This window comes from Arachis ipaensis, chromosome B9 (genome assembly GCF_059453495.1).
Source record: "Arachis ipaensis isolate K30076 ecotype BB chromosome B9, ASM5945349v1, whole genome shotgun sequence".
NCBI lineage: Eukaryota > Viridiplantae > Streptophyta > Magnoliopsida > Fabales > Fabaceae > Arachis > Arachis ipaensis.
Genome location: NC_142444.1, coordinates 140,561,146 through 140,578,548, shown reverse-complemented (window position 1 = coordinate 140,578,548; position 17,403 = coordinate 140,561,146). Strand labels below are relative to the sequence as shown.

The window sequence follows — 17,403 nt, the reverse complement described above, 5'->3', positions numbered from 1 at the left end:
GGAGGACGCGCCTCCATTGCTCATTAATGAACTGAATATCTGGGTTCAGCACACTTTACCTCAAAAGAAATAGGATCCTGGTAAATTCCTAATTCCCTGTAACATAGGCACCATGACCTTTGAGAAGGCTTTGTGTGACCTGGGGTCAGGCATAAACCTCATGCCACTCTCTGTAATGGAGAAACTGGGAATCTTTGAGGTACAAGCAACAAGAATCTCATTAGAGATGGCAGACAAATCCATGAAAAAGGCTTATGGACAAGTAGAGGACGTGTTAGTAAAGGTCAAAGGCCTTTTCATACCTGCTGATTTCATAATCCTAGACACTGGGAAGGATGAGGATGAATCCATCATCCTTGGAAGACCCTTCCTAGCCACATCAAAAGCTGTGATTGATGTGGACAGAGGAAAGTTGGTCCTTCAACTGAATGAGGACTACCTTGTGTTTAAAACTCAAGGATCTCCTTCTGTAACCATGGAGAGGAAGCATGAAAAGCTTCTCTCACTACATAGTCAACCAAAGCCCCCACAGTCAAACTCTAAGTTTGGTGTTGGGAGGCCACAACCAAACTCTAAGTTTGGTGTTGAACCCCCACATCTAAACTCTAAGTTTGGTGTTGGGAGGTCCCAACAATGCTCTGAACATCTGTGAGGCTCCATGAGAGCTCACTGTCAAGCTATTGACATTAAAGAAGCGCTTGTTGGGAGGCAACCCAATGTTATTTAATTATATCTATTTATTTTCTATTGTTATTTTATGTTTTCTATAGGTTGATGATCATGTGAAGTCACAAAAACAACTGAAAAATCAAAAACAGAATGAAAAACAGCATTAAAAATAGCTCACCCTGGAGGAAGAACTTACTGGCGTTTAAACGCCAGTAAGAAGCATCAAACTGGTGTTTAACGCCAGAAAGAAGCATCAAGCTGGCGTTAAATGCCAGAAACAAGCACCAAACTGACGTTTAACGCCAGAACAGAGCATGGAATTGGCGTTAAACGCCAGAAACAAGCAGCAAGCTGGCGTTTAACGCCAGACATGCATTATAAGGGCGTTTTACACGCCTAATTGGAGCAGGGATGTTAAGTCCTTGACCCCTCTAGATCTGTGGACCCCGCAGGATCCCCACCTATCCCACCTCTTCTTCTCTCCTCTTCACACCTTTTCATAAACCTCTTCCTCAAATACCCTTCACCAATCACCTCCATACCTCTTCCCTAAATACCCTTAACCACTCACATCCATCCACTCTTCCCCATAAACCCCACCTACCTCCAAAATTCAAATTCTTTTCCCTCCCAAACCCAACCCTAATGGCCGAAACCTACCCTCCACCCCACCCCTATATAAACCCCTCAACACTACTCCATTTTCACACATCACAACCACCACTTCTCCCCCTTGGCCGAATACACTTTCTCCCTCCATCTCCTCCATTTTCTTCTTCTTCTACTACCTCCTTTCTTCTTTTGCTCGGGAACGAGCAAACCTTTTAAGTTTGGTGTGGTAAAAGCATTGCTTTTTGTTTTTCCATAACCATTAATGGCACCTAAGGCCAGAGAAACCTCAAGAAAGAAGAAAGGGAAGGCAATTGCTTCCACCTCTGAGTCATGGGAGATGGAGAGATTCATCTCAAAGGTCCATCAAGACCACTTCTATGAAGTTGTGGCCAAGAAAAAGGTGATCCCTGAGGTCCCTTTTAAGCTCAAAAAGAGCAAATATCCGGAGATCTGACAAGAGATTAGAAGAAGAGGATGGGAAGTTCTCTCTAATCCTATTCAACAAGTCGGGATCTTAATGGTTCAAGAGTTCTATGCAAATGCATGGATCACTAGGAACCATGATCAAAGTATGAACCCAAACCCAAAGAATTGGCTTACAATGGTTCGGGGGAAATACTTAGATTTCAGTCCGGAAAATGTAAGGTTCGCGTTCAACTTGCCAATGATGCAAGAAAACGCACATCCCTACACTAAAAGGGTCAACTTTGATCAAAGGTTGGACCAAGTCCTCATGGACATATGTGTGGAAGGAGCTCAATGGAAAGTTGACTCAAGAGGCAAGCCGGTTCAATTGAGAAGACCAGACCTTAAGCCTGTAGCGAGAGGATGGTTGGAGTTCATTCAACGCTCAATTATTCCTACTAGCAACCGGTCTGAAGTTACTATAGACCGGGCCATCATGATCCATAGTATCATGATTGGGGAGGAAGTGGAAGTTCATGAGATTATACCTCAAGAACTCTACAAGGTGGCTGACAAGTCCTCCACTTTGGCAAGGTTAGCCTTTCCTCACCTCATTTGCCACCTCTGCAATTCGGCTGGAATTGATATAGAGGGAGATATCCTCATTGATGAGGACAAGCCCATCACTAAGAAAAGGATGGAGCAAACAAGAGATCATGGACCTCAACAAGAGCATGAGGAAATTCCTCACCATGAAATCCCTGAGATGCCTCAAGGGATGCACTTCCCTCCACAAAACTATTAGGAGCAAATCAACACCTCCCTAGGAGAATTAAGCTCCAACATGGGACAACTAAGGATGGAACACCAAGAGTACTCCATCATTCTCCATGAGATTAGAGAAGATCAAAGAGCTATGAGGGAGGAGCAACAAAGGCAAGGAAGAGACATAGAAGAGCTCAAGAACACCATTGGTTCTTCAAGAGGAAGAAGACGCCACCCTCACTAAGGTGGACCCGTTCTTTAATCTCCTTGTTCTTATTTTTCTGTTTTTCGTCTACTATGCTTTATGTTTATTTATGTTTGTGTCTTATTACATGATCATTAGTATTTAAGTGTCTATGTCTTAAATCTATGAATGTCCTATGAATCCATCACCTTTCTTAAATGAAAAATATTTTAATTACAAAAGAACAAGAAGTACATGAGATTCGAATTCATCCTTGAAATTAGTTTAATTATTTTGATGTGGTGACAATACTTTTTGTTTTCTGAATGAATGCTTGAACAGTGCATATGTCTTTTGAATTTGTTGTTCATGAATGTTAAAATTGTTGGCTCTTGAAAGAATGATAAAAAGGAAAAATGTTATTTGATAATCTGAAAATTCATAAAAATGATTCTTGAAGCAAGAAAAAGTAGTGAAGAACAAAGCTTGCAGAAAAAGAAATGGCGAAAAAAAAAGAAAGAAAAAAAAAGAGAAAAAGCAAGCAGAAAAAGCCAATAGCCCTTAAAACAAAAAGGCAATGGTAATAAAAAAGGATCCAAGGCTTTGAGCATCAGTGGATAGGAGGGCCTAAAGGAATAAAATCCTGGCCTAAGCAGCTAAACCAAGTTGTCCCTAACCATGTGCTTGTGGCGTGAAGGTGTCAAGTGAAAACTTGAGACTGAGCGGTTAAAGTCAAGGTCCAAAGCAAAAAAAGAGTGTGCTTAAGAACCCTGGACACCTCTAATTGGGGACTTTAGCAAAGCTGAATCACAATCTGAAAAGGTTCACCCAATTATGTGTCTGTGGCATGTATGTATCCGGTGGTAATACTGAAAAACAGAGTGCTTAGGGCCACGGCCAAGACTCATAAAGTAGCTGTGTTCAAGAATCAACATACTGAACTAGGAGAATCAATAACACTATCTAAATTCTAAGTTCCTATAGATGGCAATCATTCTGAACTTCAAAGGATAAAGTGAGATGCCAAAACTATTCAGAGGCAAAAAGCTACTAGTCCCGCTCATCTGATTGGAGCTAAGTTTCATTGATAGTTTGGAATTTATAGTATATTCTCTTCTTTTTATCCTAATTGATTTTCAGTTGCTTGGGGACAAGCAACAATTTAAGTTTGGTGTTGTGATGAGCGGATAATTTATACGCTTTATGGCATTGTTTTTAAGTAGTTTTTAGTATAATTTAGTTAGTTTTTATTATATTTTTATTAGTTTTTAATTAAAAATCATATTTCTGGAGTTTACTATGAGTTTGTGTGTTTTTCTGTGATTTCAGGTAATTTCTGGCCGAAATTGAGGGACTTGAGCAAAAATCTGATTCAGAGGCTGAAGAAGGACTGCAGATGCTGTTGGATTCTGACCTCCCTGCACTCGAAATAGATTTTCTGGAGCTACAGAAACCCAAATAGCGCACTCTTAATTGCGTTGGAAAGTAGACATTCAGGACTTTCCATCAATATATAATAGTCCATACTTTTTCCGAGATTAGACGATGCAAACTGGCGTTTAACGCCAGCTTTCTGCCCTATTCTGACGTTAAATGCCAGAAACAAGTTACAAACTGGCGTTCAACTCCAAGGAAGACCTCTACACGTGAAAGCTTCAATGCTCATCCCAAGAACACACCAAGTGGGCCCGAAAGTAGATTTCTGCATCATTTACTCATTTCTGTAAACCCTAGTAACTAGTTTAGTATAAATAGGACTTTTTACTATTGTATTTACATCTTTTGATCATGTTTTTATGATTGAACCCTATTTTGGAGGCTGGCCATTCGGCCATGCCTAGACCTTATTCTTATGTATTTTCAACGGTGGAGTTTCTACACACCATATATTAAGGTGTGGAGCTCTGCTGTTCCTCATAAATTAATGCAAAGTACTATTGTTTTTCTATTCAACTCAAGTCTATTTCTTCTCTAAGATATTCATTTGCACACAAGAACATGATGAATATGATGTTTATGTGACGCTCATCACCATTCTCACCTATGAACGCGTGCCTAACAACCACTTCCGTTCTACATGAAAACAAGCTTGAATGCATATCTCCTAGCCTCCTGATTCACGATCAGAGTCTTCATGGTATAGGCTAGAATTATTGGCGGCCATTCTTGAGATCCAGAAAGTCTAAACCTTGTTTGTGGTATTCCGAGTAGGATCTAGGAAGGGATGGCTGTGACGAGCTTCAAACTCGCGAGTGCTGGGCGTAGTGACAGACGCAAAAGGATTACTGAATCCTATTCCAGCAGGATCGAGAATCGACAGATGATTAGCCGTGCGGTGACAGCGCATTTTGGACCATTTTCACTGAGAGGACGGGATGTAACCATTGACAACGGTGATGCCCAACATACAGCTTGCCATGGAAAGGAGTATGAAGGATTGGATGAAAGCAGTGGGAAAGCGGAGATTCAGAAAGAACTAAGCATCTCTATACGCTTATCTGAAATTCTCACCAATGAATTACATAAGTATCTCTATCTTTATTTTATATTTTATTTATATTTTAGTTATTAAAACTCTATAACCATTTGAATCCGCCTGACTGAGATTTGCAAGATGACCATAGCTTGCTTCAAGCCAACAATCTCCGAGGGATCGACCCTTACTCACGTAAGGTTTATTACTTGGACGACCCAGTGCACTTGCTGGTTAGTTGTATGAAGTTGTGACAAGGAACTAAGATTATGAACGTGCGTATTAAGTTTTTGACGCCGTTACCAAGGAATGAACGATCACGATTTCGTGCACCAAGTTTTTGGCGCCGTTGCCGGGATTGTTCGAGTTTGGACAACTGACGGTTCTTCTTGTTGCTCAGATTAGGTAATTTTATTTTATTTTTAAAGCTTTTTAATTTCGAAAAATTTTCAAAAAAAATTTCAAAAAAATAAATTATTCTATGTTCTTCTGAATTTTTAAGAATGAATTCTAGAGTTTCAATGAGATATGTTGAAGCCTGGCTGGCTGTAAAGCCATGTCTAAATTCTTTTGGACTGAGGCTTCCTCTTCACATGCCTAATTTGTATCTAGTGAAGCTTGGCTGGTCATTGGCCATGTCTAGTGTTTTGGACCGGAGCTTTCACTGAAAGCTTGGCTGGCTAGTGAGCCATGTCTAATTCCTGGACCGGAGCTTTAGACTAACATAGCATGATTCCTGGATTTCTCATTAAAAATTTTGAAATCCTTATTTTTTTTTCCAATTAATTTTCGAAAAATACCAAAAAATTTAATAAAATCATAAAAAAACAATAATTTGATATTTCTTGTTTGAGTCTAGTGTCAAATTGTAAGTTTGGTGTCAATTGCATACTTTTAATTTTTCTTTAAAATTTCGAAAACTCATGCATGCGTTCTTCATGATCTTCAAGTTGTTCTTGATGATCTTCTTTGTTTGATCTTTGCAATTTTATGTTTTGTGTCTTTTCTTGTTTTTCATATGCATTTTCAATTTATTAGTGTTTAAGGTTTGAAAATTTCTAAGTTTGGTGTCTTGTATGTGTTTCTTTTCTTAAAAATTTTCAAAAATAAGTTCTTGATGTTCATCTTGATCTTCAAAGTGTTCTTGGTGTTCATCTTGACATTCAAAGTGTTCTTGCATGCATTGTGTGTTTTGATTCATAATTTTCATGTTTTGAGTCTTTTTGTTGTTTTTCTCTTTCTTCATTCAAAAATAAAAAAAAAAATATATCTTTCCCTTTTTATCTCATAAATTTTCGAAAATTTGAGTTGACTTTTCCAAAACTTTTTAAAATTTAGTTGTTTCTTATGAGTCAAATCAAATTTTCAATTTAAAAATTCTATCTTTTTCAAATCTCTTTCAAAAATCAAATCTTTTTCATTTTTTCTTTCATAATTTCAAAATTTTCAAAATTTATTTTCAAAATCTTTTTCTTATTTCTATTTCATATTTTCGAAATTAATGCTAACAATTAATGTGATTGATTCAAAAATTTTAAGTTTGTTACTTGCCTAGTAAGAAAGGTTCAATCTTTAAATTTTAAAATCATATCTTTTTTGTTTCTTGTTAGTCAAGTAATCAACTTTAATTTTCAAAATCAAATCTTTTTGAGTTTCTTTTTCAAATCTTTTTCAAAATAAATTTCAATCACATCTTTTTCAAAATCAATTTCAAAATCTTTTCTAACTTCTTATCTTTTCAAAATTGATTTTCAAATCTTTTTCAATTAATCTTATCTTTTTGTTTGATTCTTATCTTTTTCAAAACTACCTAACTAATTTTCTCTCTCTAATTTTCGAAAATCATTAACCTCTTTTTCAAAAATTTCTTTTCATTAACTAATTATTTTAAATTTTAATTTTAATTTTATTCCTTTTCATATTTTTGAATTATAACTAATATTTAAAATAAAAACAAAAATATTTTTATTTTATTTTATTTAATTTTCGAATTCTCCCCCCTCTCACCTTCTATTTATTTATTTATCTACTAACACCCCTCTTTCACTCAAAAATTCGAACCCACTCTTCTCCTCTGTGTTCGAATTCTTATCTTTTCCTTCTTCTATTCTTCTCTTTTTATACTTACATAAGGAATCTCTATACTGTGACATAGAGGATTCCATATTTTCTTTTGTGTTCTCCTCTTTTTCATATGAGCAGGAACAAGGATAAGAACATTCTTGTTGAAGCTGATCCTGAACCTGAAAGGACTCTGAAGAGGAAGCTAAGGGAAGCTAAAGCATAACTCTCTGGAGAAAATCTGACAGAAATTTTCGAAAAAGAAGGAGACATGGCCGAAAATAATAATAATAATGGTGGAGATGCAAGGAAGATGCTTGGTGACTTTACTGCACCAAATTCCAACTTACATGGAAGAAACATCTCAATCCCTGCCATTGGAGCAAACAATTTTGAGCTAAAGTCTTAATTAGTTTCTCTGATGTAACAGAATTGCAAGTTTCATGGACTTCCATCAGAAGATTCTTTTTCAGTTCTTAACTGAATTCTTGCAGATCTGTGATACTGTTAAGACCAATGGGGTTGATCCCGAGGTCTACAGGCTTATGCTTTTCCCGTTTGCTGTAAGAGACAGAACTAGAATATGGTTGGACTCTCAACCTAAAGATAGCCTAAACTCTTGGGATAAGCTGGTCACGACTTTCTTAGCCAAGTTCTTTCCTCCTCAAAATCTTAGCAAGCTTAGAGTGGATGTTCAAACCTTCAAACAGAAAGAAGGTGAATCCCTCTATGAAGTTTGGGAGAGATACAAGCAACTGACCAAAAAGTGTCCTTCTGACATGCTTTCAGAATGGACCATCCTGGATATATTCTATGATGGTCTGTCTGAATTAGCTAAGATGTCATTAGACCATTCTGCAGGTGGATCCATTCACCTAAAGAAAACGCCTGCAGAAGCTCAGGAACTCATTGACATGGTTGCAAATAACCAGTTCATGTACACTTCTGAAAGGAATCCTGTGAGTAATGGGACGTCTCAGAGGAAGGGAGTTCTTGAAATTGATACTCTGAATGCCATATTGGCTCAGAACAAAATATTGACTCAGCAAGTCAAAATGATTTCTCAGAGTCTGAATGGATTGCAAGCTGCATCCAACAGTACTAAAGAGGCATCTTCTGAAGAAGAAGCTTATGATCCTGAGAACCCTGCAATAGCAGAGGTGAATTACATGGGTAAACCCTATGGAAACACCTATAATCTCTCATGGAGAAATCATCCAAATTTCTCATGGAAGGATCAACAAAAGCCTCAACAAGACTTTAATAATGGTGGAAGAAACAGGTTTAGCAATAGCAAGCCTTTTCCATCATCTTCTCAGCAATAGACAGAGAATTCTGAGCAGAATCCATCTAACTTAGCAAATATAGTCTCTGATCTATCTAAGGCCACTCTAAGTTTCATGAATGAAACAAGGTCCTCCATCAAAAATTTGGAGGCACAAGTGGGCCAGCTGAGTAAAAGAGTCACTGAAACTCCTCCTAGTACTCTCCCAAACAATACAGAAGAGAATCCAAAAAGAGAGTGCAAGGCCATAACCTTACTTGGTGTGGCCGAACCTAGAGAGGAGGAGGATGACGTGAATCCTAGTGAGGAAGACCTCCTGGGACGTTCACTGACCAATAAGGAGTTTCCCTTTGAGGAACCAAAGGAATCTGAGGCTCATCTAGAGACCATAGAGATTCTATTGAACCTCCTTTTACCATTCATGAGCTCTGATGACCATTCATCTTCTGAAGAAAATGAAGACATTGTTCAAGGGCAAGTTGCCCAGTATTTAGGAACAATCATGAAGTTGAATGCCAAGCTATTTGGTAATGAGACTTGGGAGGACGAGCCTCCATTGCTCATTAATGAACTGAATATCTCCAAAATTCATCTAAATATTTTATGAAAAGTCTATAATAATTAATATAAAAATATTATTTGTATGCTAAAATTAGTCATTAAAATAAGTTATTGATGTATTTATATATAAATACATGTGTAATTTAATTTTTTTTAATTTGTAATTATATTTCAACATATATTTTATACTAATAACTAATTTTTTAATAATTAATTTTAGTACAACTCAAATGACGTAGTCTTCTCATACTCATCTAAGAAATTGCGAGTTCCAGAGTTCGAGTCTCTCAATCTTGAAAAAAATAATTAATTTTAGTATATAAGTAACTTTCACCTAAAAATATTTTGAGGTGGATAGACAATAAAAATAAAAATAGTGGGAATGAATATTTTTTATAAATATATACGTAATTACTTTATTTATTTTAACGTATATAAATTTTACTATATATACTTCTAGCTAAAATAAGTTAAAGTAAATGAAAATTTGATGTTAAAATTCTTTTAATAAATCAAATTAAAGTATTTCATTTTTTCCAAGAAAAAACTATTGAACACCTATAAAAAGAATTCACAAATGTCTTAAAAAAATTGTATGCTTTCACATAGTTATACTTGATAAAAAGAAGAAAAAAATTGAATTGAATGGAAAAAAAAAGGTGAATGTGAGTATGTGATTTTTTTTTTATTAATTAGAACACATATGGTATCATATATTGTATTAAAACACTCCCAAAACTTAATATTTATATTATATATGGTAGTGATGGAATGATAGATACATCTACATGCACAGATCAATCCATAGTTTTTATTTTATTTTAGTGTAAATTTAAAACATAAATAAAGATTTGTTAATGATTTTATAGTGGTAACAGTTACTAATTATTTATGCACATAAACATAGCAAGTATGACGAGTAATTATTAATTAAGAATAAATTATTAAAATAATATTAAAAAATTTAAACCGTCGACAAAAATAATTTCAAAAAGTACTAACAACAAATAAGTTTTCGAAAAATTTAAAAGTGCTGCAAAAAGTATTAAATGTTAAATCAAAAATACTATTTGTATATTAAAATTAGCCATCAATATATTGTGTATAAATACATGTGTTATTTAATTTATTTTTAATATATATTTGTATTCAATATGTATTTTATACTAATGATTGACTTTGTTGACTAATTTTGATATACACATGGCATAATTGATATTAAATATATACTCTAAAAGAAAGTCTCTAAAGATTAAATTTTGATACGATTTTTGCCAACAATTATTAAATAAATGAAATCTATTCATCCTTAAAATTTGATAATTTTATGTCAAATATTTTTTTTTTTTGAAATTTTTTATTGTGAATAACCAATTTTTTTAAAAAAATAAAAAAATTTAGAGATAAAATTTTTCTCGAATTTTTTGTGTGCCTTCTAAATATTTATTCAAATATTGACAAAAAAATGAGATCAAATGGATAAGTCATATGTTAAATACAAAAGTTTTTGTTGCTTATTAAAAATATAATCTTTTTTGAGTATTTTTATCGCATTTTTAAATTATTCAAGAATTGTTTTGTGGATAACATTTTTTAAGGACCTTTTTGTTAATATCTAAATATTTCGGATACCAAATCAATAATTAGCTCTATTAATTAATTAATTAATTAAAAATATAACATATTGAAAGGTTCTTAGAGAAAAAGGAAGGGAATGAATGTAATCTATATTGAATGGTATAATGACATTTGTGTTACATCCATAGTTGAGAACTATATATATATAGATGAGTGATAGCACTCGGCTAATCAAGAAAGCCAAAAAAACAGAACCTGAAAGGACATTTCTTAATTTGTTATAACTACTAACGGTCACTAAAAGTATTAACTCCTAATTAACTAACTATCCTTTATACTCTCCCTAAAACTCAAGATAGGTTTTAGAATCACTCTGAGCTTGTATCTAAACTTATTGAATGAAAAAGCTGATAGAAGTTTAGTTAAAATATCAGTTATCTAATCACTGTTTGGGATGTATATTACATATATAATTGTGGCTTGTTAATTTTGTCTCGAACAATTTAAATGTCTAACTGAAAATTCTTAATTTTATCATAACACTGAATTAGCTATGAGCATCACTATACTCATGTTATCACACAGAATCATAAGTGTTGTTTGGAAGTTGATGTTTAACTCCTAAACAAGATATTTTCGCCAAACTAATTTTGCGTTACACATAGCTTGACTCTTAAATTTTATTTCTATAAAAAATAGTAGCTTGTTTGCCAAATAATCAAAGCAATTTCGTTAGAAAACCAACATAAGATGTAGTCATCTGCAATCAATTAACAATTATTTTTCTTAATTTTTTTAGAAAAAATATAAATTTAAATTATTATAAAAAATTCAAAATCTAAAAAAATCTAAATGTAAATTATTTAATATCCAAAAGTAATTATTTAATATCATGATATATACTATTTATTATAATAATTAGTTCAACAAGGTTGTGTTTGTTTTGTTGAGACATGAACATTAATTATTAGAGATGATAATACACGTCTATTATTTATTTGTTGAGACAGGATTTAAATAAATACGATAATACACACAGATACACATCAAATATATGTATTTACTGTTCCTCCTTAAAATTAAAATACAGAGACACAATGCATAAGACACAATATAAAACATAAAATAAAATTGATATTTAATTTATACATATATATTTTGTACATTATTATCAAATACTTTATAAAATTTGTGTATGTTTATGTCTATAAATTTTTGTATATTTATATACTTATCTATATATCTCAAAGACATTAGCCAAAAGCAATCCAACAAAACTTAAAGTGTTTGGTGGTGTCTTATAAATTATAATTCGATCAAAGTGATGATTGGAGAACTACTCTTTATACAGTCCCGATGGAATTGGACGCAAACACGGGTAGATACATTTTGTTAAATTCATCGAAGCCAGAACCTAAAAGCAAGTAAATCAAAGCCAAAATAGGTTTCCTTCAATTTATTGGCATAATAATAATATCATTATTACCGTGTTTACTTGCATTAATTATTGGTTGTTTGTTTCCTTGGCCGTGGGATCGCACCAAAAGAGAAGCTTCCGTAGTGTATGCAGATTCATCATCCAAATTCATCAGCAAGCAGTGCGATTCGACAACAATAGAGGAAAATATGCATTATATATGACTTGCAAAATTCTCACTTTCTTTTTTATCTTTACAATTTGAAACGCTCTTAAAATTATCAATAAAACTATACATTTAAACAAAATATTTGATCAAGTCTAACTAAGTGTATGTTTAGATTGTGGTTGGTCAAACTGGAGTTTGAATAAAAGTAATTTTATAAATTTAATTTTGGGTAGAAGTAAGTTTGTGTCAACATGATTTATGTTTGGCAACTCTATACTAAAATTGATTTTGATAAAATAAATATTGTTTGAATAATATTAGTTAAAATCATTTTTAGATAGATAATTACTAAAAAGGATATGACATTAAATTATAATGTTATTTTTTTATATATATTTAATTTTTTTTTAATTTTTTCTTATATGTTTTTATATAGTATATTTTTAGTATTTTTAGTACTCTTTTTTAGTACGCTATAATTTTTTACTATTATTATTATTTATGGTTAATTTTTTTGTTTAATTTATTTTTCCTAATGGGATCAATAAATTATATTATAAAAAGATAATAATAAATATAATACAAAAAAATTATCATTATAAAAATATATAATGTCAAACAAAAAATTAGTAAAAAATATAAATAATAAATAATAAAAAAAAGAGCTCATGTAAAGAAAAATAATAAGAATTCTATAAATAATACAATAATATGTATAAAGGATAAAGTTGGTAAAAGAAAAATAAAAGTTAAATGTCAATTAGTGCAACGCAGAAGTTAAAAATTTTTGCTTCTTGTAAACGTGGTTTTGTAACCAAAATCCCTTCTGCGTTAATAGATAGAAAAATTAGCTAAACCAAAAATGGAAGCGTTCAAGAAGCTGTAACGTGCTTTTCTTCTTTTAACGTGGTTGCCAAACACATCTTAAGTTGTTATAACAACTTTTTAATTTATACCACTTTTTTTCTTCTCTTTCTCCTCCTCCTCTTTTTTCTTCTTCTTCTTTCCCAAATTCGCACACACATCTTCTTCTTCTTCCATTTTTCTTCTCTTTCTCCTTTTTTTTTTCTTAATTCGCACGTACAGATTCTTCTTCTTCTCCTCCTTCTCTTCTAATATTGGGTTTTCTTCTTTTTCTTTGTCTTTTTTCGTTATCGTCATCACCAATAACACAAATATTTTGCAAACATCTTTATTAGTTCTGATTTCTCTGCTATCATTATTAAATAATTTTGGTTCATTTTTTAATTTATTTCTATTCATTTGTGTGTTGATTGAGGTTCACTTGATACTGCTGAGAAGTATTGACCAAATTTTTTATTCATTAAGTAATTTCGGTTTATTTCTTAGTTTAATTCAGGTTTATTTGGATCAAAGAATGAATTCGATGTGTTTTTGTTAATGATTGAATCTTTTTTATTGTTCGTTCAAATCTGAACTAATTTTAGTTTATTTGTGTGTAAACTGCTAATTGAGGTTCATTTAATGCTGCTAACAAGTATTGACCAAATTTTTAATTCTTAAGTAATTTTGGTTTATTTCTTAGTTTAAATTGAGATTCATTTGGATTTAGAAATGAATTTGATGTGTTTTTGTTGATGATTGAATTTTTTTTACTGTTTATTTAAATTTGAACTAATTGAATGGAATATAATAGAGTGAAATCTAATGCAATTGAATAAAGTGATAATGAATAATTTCATTTTTTTTTTTGCTAAAAATTTTGGTCAATACTTATTAGCAGCATCAAGTGAACCTCAATTAAAACAAACACATCGAATTCATTTCTAGATCCAAATGAACTTCAAATAAACTAAGAAATGAACCGAAATTATTTAAGGAATAAAAAATTTAGTCAATACTTATCAGTAGGGGTGGCAAAGCGGGCCGGCCCGCCCCAACCCGCCCCGCCCCGCCTAGGCCCGCCCCGCCAATTAAAATGGGTTCAAAATGCTAGCCCGCCCCGCTTTATGGCGGATTGGCGGGTTGGTGGGCTAGCACGCTTCACTCTTTTTTTTTTTTTGAAAAATAAAATTCATTAAAATTATCCAAAAAATAACAATTAAAAAATTAAATACAAATAAAAATAGTCAAATTATAATATAATTTTTTTACTATTTTTTTAATTTTTAACTTCAATAAAATTGTTCAAAATAATAATTGTCAATAGAATTATCTTTATTTTAAAAAATAAGTCACATAATTTGAGTATATATACGAAATCGTAAAATAAAATAAATAAAGTTAGTAACTAAAAGAATAATAAAAACAAAAAAATAAAAAAAAGTGTTTAAAAATTCTATAATTATTAATTTTATAATAGTAATCACTCTTTTATTTAATTAAAAAAAAGAAAAATAAAAACCTTCGGCCCGGCGGACTGGCCCGCCCCGCCCCGCCAAAACCCGCCAATTTGGCGGTGCGGGTTTGGCGGGTTTTTTAAATTTGGCGGGCTCCAAATCCTAGCCCGACCCGCCTTTTTTAGCGATTTAGCGGATCGGCCCAACGGGCTCGACCCGTTTTGCCACCCCTACTTATCAGCAGTATCAGGTGAACCTCAATTAACACACAAATAGACCCTTTACCTACACTCTTTCATGTATATTTACAGAAGAGATTGAATTTGCATGCTTCTTTCATTATCATTGCATGGAGGATATTTGGACTTTGGAATACTTAAATGGCTATCATCACAACTGAGCATATTATAAAATGATCATTTTAGTAGGTATGTGGATGATTATTTTAATTGTTATGTGAATGATTATTTTGATTGGATTGGATTTAGTTATATATTTTATATGTTGGATGTTCAATTTATTAGGTATATAGATCATTATTTTTATTCTTAAGTGGATGATTATTTTCACTATGGGTGAGCGACGCCGATAACGGCATGTGGCAAACCAAGTAGCAACGGTAAAGTGAAATGATTATTGATGAAAGTAGGAATGACAGCCAATTAAAAAAAACAAATGTATTAGAATAAAATACTTTAATAAATTAAAATTTGAAATGATTATTTTTTTTTAAAATAATTGAGTAGATTTTTTTTATTTAAATAATTTATAGAATATTTTTTATTTTTTTATATATATTTAAACTAAATCTATAGTCCATTATTTACATTATTTAGATTTCTAATTCTCTCCTTAACGAATTCATTCTTTTATATCATGATATCCTTCTTGTCTTTTACGTAGACATGTTACAAGTTTTCATCCACCAATATTATTAGAAAAAAAAGTGGCATTATATCAAATAAAAAGAAAGTGATAATATTTACTACCTAATATTTTGATTATGAATAAAAATTGGTATCAATAATTAATTAAAGGTGAATCTAAATATGTATATATGTATCTGTTTATAATAATTTTTTTAGTTTTAATAAATACAAACTAATTTTAAAAAATTCCTTTTAAAAACGTCCTAATTTCTCAAAGCTACAAAAATAAACTTATATTTTTTTTATTTGTCAAATACAAATTAAAGTCCTTATATTTTTTTGAACCACAAATACTTCTCTAAAACACTCTACCAATCAAACCTAAACTTACTATTTTATTTAACATAATGAAATAAACAAACAGAAAAAAAAATGTTTATGTAAATTAAAGGTGTATATATATACACACACATTATTATGTTTACTATTGATTTATTGTCAACGGGAAATGATGAATCCTTCTAGGTATTATTCTTTTACTTTATAAACAAAGGAATTTTTTAATATATATTTTTAAAACAGTTACATCTAAATTTCTATTTTTTTTTTCAAATTAAACGAATTGTTAGACATACTATATATTAAGAGGTCTATCACCGTATATATGCTTGTCAATGTCCTGGGGGTTTTCCTTTTAATAATTAAGAATATTTTAACTCTTAGATAGTAAAGTATTATTGTGATAATCATTTAATTAAAGAATAATGTTATTCATCTAAATTTTTTTATGAATTAAATTCAATTAAATTAAATAATAAAACTTGAAATAATACTATTTATAATTAATTTTTGTTAATATAAAATCAATTTAATTAAATTTAATTAACAAAAATACTTAAATATGTAACATTAATTAAATTTCAAAAATTAAAATTAACTTGAAAGAAAACTTTAGAACTACTAGCAAGTAGCACACAACGCATCTTCATTCAGACGACCAATACGACAAACGCATTTGGAAAACTTTACAAGTCTAGGATGTCATGATAATCCTTGCCTATATTATTTTATTGATTATATTTCAATTTATTTTTCTGTTTTCTATAAATAAATTTTTCTATCTCCTTGGGAAAAGAAATTATGATATATACGACAAAATAATTCGGAGAACAAGTAGCTTGATTTAATTTTAATTTTGAGTGAACATTTATAATGTGATAAATGATAAAGTTCACAGTAGAAAGAAAAATAGAAAGTAAAGACTGTAAAAATTAAACTGTGCATATATATATATATATATATATATATATATATACACAACACAAAATGTGTATCTCTTTAACTCTAAAAACATTTTAGAGGAATAAAAAATAACTGACAAATTAATGAGTCATTATCTTCTAAAAGGATCATAACAAATAAAATTGTGAATAAAAAAATAGAATATGATTGAATAATTATCTTAGTTGGACCTGTGTACGTATTCTCTGAATGTTGGATAGTTTGTACCTTATGTTACAATATACTTTCGTAAGTTAGAGAATGAAAGATATAAAAAATTTTAACTTGAACAAGTTAGAGTAGAACAGTTGAAGAGAAAGAAATTTAGTGAATATGTCAGCTAGTTAATTGGAGGAAAAGACGAGAAGAAGTTTCATATCTTAATGTTTATTAAGTGGGTTATTGTTGAGTTTTATTGTTTAATTTTTTAATTTGATCTTGTCATTCTTTTTTCACTTTTAATATAATTGGATGATGATATCTATAATTCTTGTCATAAGTGAGTTATTTTAGTGAGGCTTGAGAGTGAACTGTCAAAGATGAGTCTTAAATTCTTGTGCTACATGATTAAATGGTTTTAGTGTGTGCTAATTAATATAAACTCTAGCTAAATGTTCACATCTTCTGGGTTAACTTACTAGAATTATTATTGCATGTTAGTTAGTATAATAAACTCTGGACAAAATTTTTATAATTTGATTTGTTAATTTGTCAAGACGAATTGAGTTGGGTTGAATTCAATTAATGCCAATCGAAGGATAATAATAGTTAGTC

General features: G+C 31.2%; 1 non-coding gene across 1 annotated transcript; it reads right to left on the bottom strand.

The window, feature by feature from the left end:
* Nucleotides 1-7,846: 7,846 nt before the first annotated feature.
* On the bottom strand, nt 7,847-7,954 carry LOC148546572 (small nucleolar RNA R71). Its single transcript, XR_015901145.1, has one exon. It is a non-coding gene; the product is annotated as a small nucleolar RNA R71 (small nucleolar RNA).
* Nucleotides 7,955-17,403: the final 9,449 nt, after the last annotated feature.